General features: G+C 34.0%; 1 pseudogene; it reads left to right on the plus strand.

The window, feature by feature from the left end:
* Nucleotides 1-2,057: 2,057 nt before the first annotated feature.
* Nucleotides 2,058-8,814, plus strand: LOC110111465 (annotated as a pseudogene).

Raw genomic sequence — 8,814 nt, forward strand, 5'->3', positions numbered from 1 at the left:
TAACTGTCGCCTCATTACATTGCTCGTTAGAGGGCTCTACAGGTATTTCACAAGTCTGAGCTTCTTCATTTTTAGCAAAAGAAGAATTTTCATGAATGAATCCTCCATCTAACAAAAAAAGAATATATTACAACTTCACAATGCTAATTCTAACCTATTTGTTAAATTTCTTTTTTAAAAAAATACACATAACACATTGATACTTTATAACGGCCAAATAACTGCCCAAGCAAACCATCCTACACAAAAAAGAAGTATGACTTCAATACTTAATGGGTTGAAGGCTTGTTACTCATAATCAGTAATAACTAATAGCAACTAAATAACTGCCAAATACAAGCAAACCAACAAATCACTTCAATGCTTAATGTGTTGTTGAACAACAACTCATCAAAATAACTAGGAGTCTATGGGTGTCAACTAAGAGCAGTAACTGAACAGAAAAAACAACAGTAACTGCATAAAAATAATAGTAGAAACTGCACAGAAATAACAGCAGAAACTGCACAGAAATACCAGAACATAGAGCTCGACATGGCTCGTTTGCATAGAAATAATAGTAGTAAGTAGACAGAAAAAAAAACTGCAGAAACTAAGCATAAATATAATAACATAGAGCTCGACTTGGCTCGTTTGCAACACATAAGTGCATAACTGCAGTAACCGAACAAAAAAACCAGCAGAAACTGAAAAAAAAAAAACAGAAAATCAAGCTCGACTTGGCTCGTTTGCACCAGAAAACCTGCACAACTGGAGTAACTGAACAGAAATACCACCACAAAAGGAGAAGAAAGGAAAAAAGATGAGAGATACAAATAGCGAGAGATGTAAGTGTTCCTGTTGAGCCAAAGCATATGTGCACGATGAACACCACGAAACCACGGACCAAGAATATGCTAGAGAATGAGAAGAGAGGAAACAGTCGACATATCGAGGAGATATATAAAGAAGAAACGGAACTTCGAAAACCCTAGACGAAGCAGCGAAGGAGAGGAGAGATGGATTTTTACGGCACATGAAATGAGAATGACGAAAGGCTTAAACCATAACACGTAAGTAATCCCGCTGTCCCGCACTCGCGCCGCGTGAAATAGAATTGCGGGTCGAAATGGGTCGGTTAACGGGTTTTCGGGTTAACTCGAACCCGACCCGAAATTCCATCCTGGTCACTTTTATGAACCTGAACTCGACCCGTTTTTCAAACGAGTCGTGTCTAACCCGAAAATTCTGGGTCGTGTTCGAGTCGGGTTTTCGGGCCGTGTCAATTATTGACAGCCCTACTATTATTAGATATTGTATCATTAAATTATTGACACCCCTAGCTGTTATGCTGAGTTGCTGTTCAGCAACCCATGCTTTGTTAATTTAACTAATTTTGAATAATTTATAAGTTGTTGAATTATGTTTAATTTATAAGTTGATGAATTGATGTCTTGGTTGCTTGTTATTCACCTGCAGGTCCTAATTTCATTTTTGAATTTTTTGCTGCCTCTGTAATTGGGTTGGTTTCCTGTTACTTGTTGTATCTTGGTTGCCTATTTTTCACCTGCAAATGGGTCGGTGGGTCATCTCGGGTTGACCCGAACCCGACTCGGGTCGGGTTCAGGTCTTGAATAATGACCCATTTACCTAAATGGGGCGAGTTAGGGTTGACCCGACCCGTAACCCGGTTTTGACACCCCTAGTTCAAACTTGTATTTAAAGCTACAAAAAATCTACTTTTATGATATACAAAAAAATGGGAAAATAAATACGAGTATATAAGATGTGTAGACAAGACAACTAAGTATACAAGTTAATACTTAGCTAAGCCTATTGCAAGTTGCAATTACCAACTTGATGGATGAAGTCACAAACTGGTTGGCTGACGTTGCTAAATTGTAAGATGATGTTGTCGACTTACTATATACTTCATGGAGGGAATATCAGGTGAATAACATCTAAGCATGAGAGAGTAGGCTTAGTTAAGCCTAAGATTGGGAAAATTATTACGTCGGGATACTGGATGTAGAAATATGTCTGGTGTCCAATAAAATATTGACATGTGGAATGTACACATGTCCGCAAAGTTTAAAGTCAAACTCATCGAAAGCGCAGGTAAAAAGCAATTAAAGCGCATTCAAAGCGCAGTAAAAAAGCACAGTCAAAGTGCAATCTACATGGCAAATTTTAATTGAATATCCGGACCTATTTCTAGGTCCGGTGTCCGGACCGAATAATTTTCCCTAAGATTAAGTACGCTCTATTGCAGATCGGAGAATTTCAACATGGTCCCAAGAAGTAGTTATCTGTCTTTGTCCTTTAAATCAAACTCTTGAGATATTTCATATTTGAATATACATATTGAATACAAATAAAATGACTTATTTATAAACATATCTCACATATCATTGATCTCTATGTTTTGTTAACATTTTTTAATGTTAAAACATATAATATTTCTTACAGATACTATATGACATTTTATAAAAATACATTTTTTTGACACTTGTCAAACATATTTTTTCATAAGTCAAGTTATAAACTAATATATAGTTGAAAACACAAAATGTTATCAAGTAAAATAAATAATTGATGAATTGGGAGAGAGCTAGAGAGAGATTTTTATTTTTAAAATAAATATTTGTTATTGAATAAAAAAGCACCTTTCAATATAAATATTTATATTGTATTTCGTTAATCTCTATGATGTGTCAATAATTTATAATATTAAAATATGACGTGTATACAAAGTATAACATTTATTAAATACAGGTTTGGTATGTGTCAAATATGTCGTTAGTCGTGTCAAACAAATAGCAGCTCATTTACTAGAGAAGCTATGAGGGGAAATGACACGCACAACTCATTAACAATGACTTAATCATAAATGAATCTCACATTTTATGAAGTTTGATACTCATAATAGATAAGAAGGCAAAACTGAAATTAGTATAAATATAGCAGACGACAACCTCTTCTCCACTCAAAAAATTGTAGATCAAACATACAAATAATGCAATTCCCTTTGTTTTTCTCTTTAATCCTCCAAATATTCATAATCCCAGCTTTCTTCCTAGTTCTTCTCAAGAGTTATAGGAAGAAGCATCCTTTTCATGTAATCATTCAAAACACCAAACTCCCTCCAGGGCCATGGAAGCTCCCATTAATAGGAAGCATTCACCAGCTTATGACTGGAGAGCAAACCCATCATAGATTTTACAGGCTTGCCCAAAAATATGGTCCTTTGTTTCATATTAAGCTCGGCCATGTGGACTTCGTAGTGGCATCTAGTCCGAGCACTGCTCGCGAGGTGCTCAAAACTCATGATCAAGTTTTTGCCTCCCGGCCGACGCTCTTGTCTGTTGAGAAGATTGGTTATAACTCGAGTGGCATTGGCTTCTCCCCATACGGACCTTATTGGAGACAACTGCGTAAGATTTGTGTGGAAGAGCTACTTAGCACTAAGAGAGTTAAAGCTTTAAGCTTCATCAGATATGAAGAAGCTCAAAATCTTCTTTATAAGATTGAAAAAACTGTTGGATCTCCAGTGAACCTAACGGAGATGTTTCAAGAAGTCAGTAACATGCAGATAGCTAGAAGTGCATTTGGAAAAGAGTGTACGAGCCGGCAAAGGTTCATATTAGCCATGAGGGAGACTATCAAGCTTCTTCCAATGTTAAGGGTAGCTGATTTGTTTCCATCTTTTAGCTATCTGTTTAGTTTTTTTGATGGGTCGAGCTTCCAAATGAAGAGACTGCACCGTGAGATGGATCATGTTTTGGATGAGATAATTATGGAGCATAAGACAAAGAAAGTAATTACAGGTGAAATGGCCGAGGAGGATTTGCTTGATGTTTTGCTAAGGATTCAAAAGAAAGGAGAGTTACAAGTCCCTCTAACAATGGATAATGTCAAAGCTGTGGTCTTAGTAAGCACCCACTCATTTCTTTCTCCCCTAACATTTAGATATTAATATCTTGTTATTTGGCAATGTACAAATTATTAGCAAACCTATGGTATCTTCTCCTAGTTTGGTTTTATTTTCAGGAATATTCATAAAAAAATTGAATCATAGTAAGTAATTTGATCAAATTAAACATTTTATTTATAGGACATGCTTGTGGCTGCAACAGAGACGACATCAAACACAATGTGTTGGATCATGTCAGAGCTCATTCGTCATCCAAAAGTAATGCATAAGGCTCAAAGAGAGATAAGAAAAGCACTTGGAACAAAAACAAAAATTGAAGATAATGATACCAATGAGCTACACTACCTTCATAATGTTATAAAAGAAACTTTAAGATTGCACCCTCCTTTACCTTTGCTTCTTCCTAGAACTTGCAATGAGCCCACAAGCCTATTAGGGTTTTTGATACCGAGAAGGGCTCGTGTGGTAGTTAATGCATGGGCTATCGCAAGAGATCCAGAAATTTGGGAGAATCCTGATAACTTCTATCCAGATAGATTCGATGAGAGCACACATGATTTTAGAGGAACTAAGTATGAGTATATACCTTTCGGATCAGGAAGAAGGATTTGCCCTGGAATGACATTTGCAATGGCTGGCTTGGAGCTCTTTATTTCATTATTGCTCTTACACTTTGATTGGGAAATACCAGGAGGGAAGGGTCCTATGGAGCTCGACATGGAAGAGGAATTTGATGGCACAGCCAGGAGGAAAAAAGATTTATACTTGATTGCTACAACTCATCAATTAGTGAATGATATTTCATAGGAATTCATTTGGTGTTCTATGAATCCTTAGATGTTTCACTACAGGAAAATCGTCCACTACCGCGTGATTTTCTGGCGGCTTTCCGGCGGAATATTTTCTGCCGGATTTTCATGTAGTGTTTTGATTTATACGTTTATGTATCTTAAAGCTTTGGTGCAAGCATTTTATATATTTCTAAAGTGATGTTATCCTATATATTCTATAGTATAGTAATGAATGATGGCATGCCCCCAAGAAGCACTTTTATTTTATTTATTAGAGAGCAATAAATTCTAAATTGTGCTGATAAATCTTAAAGTGTGTGATTGAAATTTGTGATCTTAGAAATATAACCATTTCCTCTAACCATTGGATCAAAATTAAGTCCTTTCACCAACCTAAACATTAATAAATTGATTTTTATAATATTCTTTTTTTTTTTCTAGTGTAAATTGATTTTCTCTTGTATATTTTATTTTTTTGGCCAATAGCTTTGTTTTTTTTATTTATTAGCATTTTATTGCTTTATTATTTATCTAATTAAAAAATATTATTAACTTATTATTTTCAAAATTTCAAAATATTTAGCTTTTGAAATATGCAGTTAAAAAAAGAAATTACATTATAGGCTTCATCTATGCTTCCTCCAACCTTATTATCTCCAATATCTTAGTTATAAACACAATCAATAATCTGAGTGCATTTCTTTTTTTTTTTTTTTGCATTTTCTAGATTATTTGAGGGAAATCATTGAAAATTCATTCATATTATCCATATTAAAAATCCTATTATCTTTAGAATTATATATTCCTAATATCATATTTTTAGTTTTATCTTTAAGAACAAATTCATTTCTAGATTTATTAGTAATAATAAACTTATAAAAAGAATATATTAATTCACAAATAATATAATTAATAAGTTTTTATTTTATTAAAAATTTATTAATTTTTAAAATCCTATCAACATACATGAGTAGCACATGCATTTAAACTAGATATTAAGTATGGTGCATTTTTGACATTTCATCTTTGCGAGGGTTTATATGATGATGAAATGATATCCAAAAAAAAGCAAGTGTCATTAAGGAGAAGGTTTCTCCCAATCCCTGTTTAATTTAGGCCATGGGGCCCACCAATGTTGTCGCCCCCCTCTCTTGTACGCCTCCCCTTTTGAACCGACGAGCATAGACTTGAACTGGTCCTGGTTGGACTGGTTCAGGTTTAACACATTGCTAATCCAATTTTTTTGTTTCAATTTTTTATTCATAAACAACCACACTTCTTATGTGTTTTTGTGATAGCATCTGTTTTAATTATTTTGGAAAGATAGAATAAACTGATTACTGGCTATTAATTCATAAGTGTTAGTAATGTTTTAATTGAATAATGGCATGGTTTAATTCTAAAATGTGTCATCAATCCGAGATGTTTCTTAGGCGTCATTTGGGACAACTTTCTTACTGTTTTCTAAAGTAAATTTTTAGACTAAATCGTTATGTACTAAAAAGCTTGTTTTAAAAACAGTATGAATGCTTCCCCAAATGAATCTTAGTGCTTCTTCAATCAGCTTTCTAAAAAATAAATTTTTGAACTAGGAATCTGCTTTAAGAAGAAATAAGATAGCCCTCCTAAACGAAGCTTTAGTTTCTTAACTCCAAATTTTTATCATTTTTAGCCTCTTAGATGGCTATTCAATTGTATCCTTCTCTATATTCATTTTATTTTTGGAGTTAAGAAACTAAGATATCTTATGCAGTTGTCTCCAACAAAGTGAATGTGGTATGAGCATGATTGTGGTATGAGCATGATTCATAATCTACCATGATTGTGGAAATCATGTGTTTGAATCTCACAATGCTCTTTGAGGGCCCATATGATGTGGTATGACATTGTGATAGCAACTACAACATGGTAGATTCTCTCTCTCTCTCTCTCTCTCTCTCTCTCTCTCTCTCTCTCTCTCTCTCTAAAAAATAAAACCTAAAAAAACATGCAATGATCATTCCAAATGCGCATCTACATCAACAAAAATAAAACTGCTCATGCTGTCAATCTTCAACACATAGTAGGCTTCATAGTGCTTCACTTTCAAGTATGAGGGGTCTTATAAAACAATTAGCTTGCCTTCCATTTTCATAGAACAACAAAACAAAATAATTACCCATATCTAACCAATTTTAATCTTTCAACATCACTGGCCATTAACCACTAACAAGGAAATTAGAGAATAATCTTTTCATTAATTACTTGCCTTTCCTTTTCTTTTGTGCTTGTAATGATTGCTTAAGCACCAACTCTCTCTCTCTCTCTCTCTCTCTCTCTCTTTCTCCCCCCTCCTAGGTATATAATTGAGTCAAGTCAACTCGTGATGTAGCTCAAACTCGTCTTAATAAATGGCTTGTGAGCCTAGAACGATGGGCTAAAAAGTTAAAACTTGAGTCGAACCTGACTTGAGTTGTTAGCTCGTGAGCCACCACATTTTATAATATGTTAATTCAAAATACGGTAAAAATTTATTTATAATTTCATTTAGTTTAGTATTAAGTTGCAAAAATATTAAATGTTGTATTTTTCTTCCATATTTTTTGGTAATTTTGCATTTTTTTCTCATTTAGGCTTCATTTGGGACCGCTTTTTTACTACTTTCTAAGGCAGCTTTTTTGAATAAAAAGTTTGTATGCTAGAAAGCTGCATTAAAAAATAGTAAGAACACTATTCCAAACAAAATCTTAATTTCTTAATATTTCTATCATGTGCGTTATTATAATAACAACTTGAATAAAAATAATTTTTTCTCTTTTGTTACAAATGATCTCGCTCTTGAGCCTAGTCGGATCTCTACAAATAAGCTTGAGCTTGACCTAGAACTCATTTAATCAATTAAGCTCAAACTTAAATCGAGAATGACTCATACTCGACTTGACTCGTTTATTCCGGTATGTTAGGCTTAAGGTTATCCCCTTAGTTAGCTTTAGTTTTAGATCAAAATGATGCAATTTTGTCTTCATTAAATAATGCCTTACAAAATATTATTACTTTTACTAATCTTTTATGAGAATATTACAGGTGCAAAATCCCACTCGTTCTTAACTGATCTTATAGTATGATTAATCACTAAAGCTTGATTCGGATTCATCTTTTTCTGCCTAATTTTTTAGACGATTTATTCAAAAGGTTGTTAGAAGTTATTATTTTTACTTATTTTTTCAATGATTTGTTTAGCATGTTGACAAACTTATGTAGCACTTGTAATATTATATGTGAGCATATTTTTTATTTATTAGAATACTCACTGTAGTAGAAAGGGATTTTATCATTAAAATTTAGTATCCTCACAAATAAGTAGATTTCGATTTTGTTATCTAAAAATTTTTTTATCTAAAAATTCATAAAAAGGGAAAAAATCATAGGGCATATCCCACTTAAAAGAATTGTAATATATAGGTTGAAGAATACAACTATTTGTCCCTGAAAATATGAGATTACGAGTTCTAGCTGGAGAGGGAAGATGATATATAGATTTCGATTTTGTTCAATGGTAGGGAACGACAAACACCATATATTTACAATGCTTGACGGTAGATGTTTGTGGTGGATGTTGGCGGTTAGTGGAAAGCGTTGCTGGTGGCCTCGATATTAGACAAGGACAAGAATCGGCTATTGGCCCCCATGTCAAGAATAGGTGGTGGGAGACAACATATGTCGACTGCAAGCATAGAGGGCATCTGTGAAAATTGTTGGCGAGCTTCAACAATGGATAGCAACAACAACAAGCTTTAGGAATAAGTGGCAATGGTGGCGGGCAACAATGGACTGATGCAAGTGTGGACAACAAACATTACAGACTATTGAAAAGGACAATGACATATGATGGTGGTGGCTAATGGCAAACGCCATGAGTTGGCTCACAAGGCCATATAACTCTATTGAGTCTCCTAATTATCTCATCTAAAAATCCTCCTATAAGTTGACCTTGATGCCCTATATGGACCCAAGTTTAAAACAAAGCAAGCTAGACAATAGTTGTCCATTGGTGAATGTCACCAATAAGATTTTTAATTGATGATCTAAATGTATTATGTCTTGGGCAATGATCATATGAATGTGTTATAA

Source organism: Dendrobium catenatum, unplaced genomic scaffold, assembly GCF_001605985.2.
Source record: "Dendrobium catenatum unplaced genomic scaffold, ASM160598v2 fragScaff_scaffold_621, whole genome shotgun sequence".
Classification (NCBI taxonomy): domain Eukaryota; kingdom Viridiplantae; phylum Streptophyta; class Magnoliopsida; order Asparagales; family Orchidaceae; genus Dendrobium; species Dendrobium catenatum.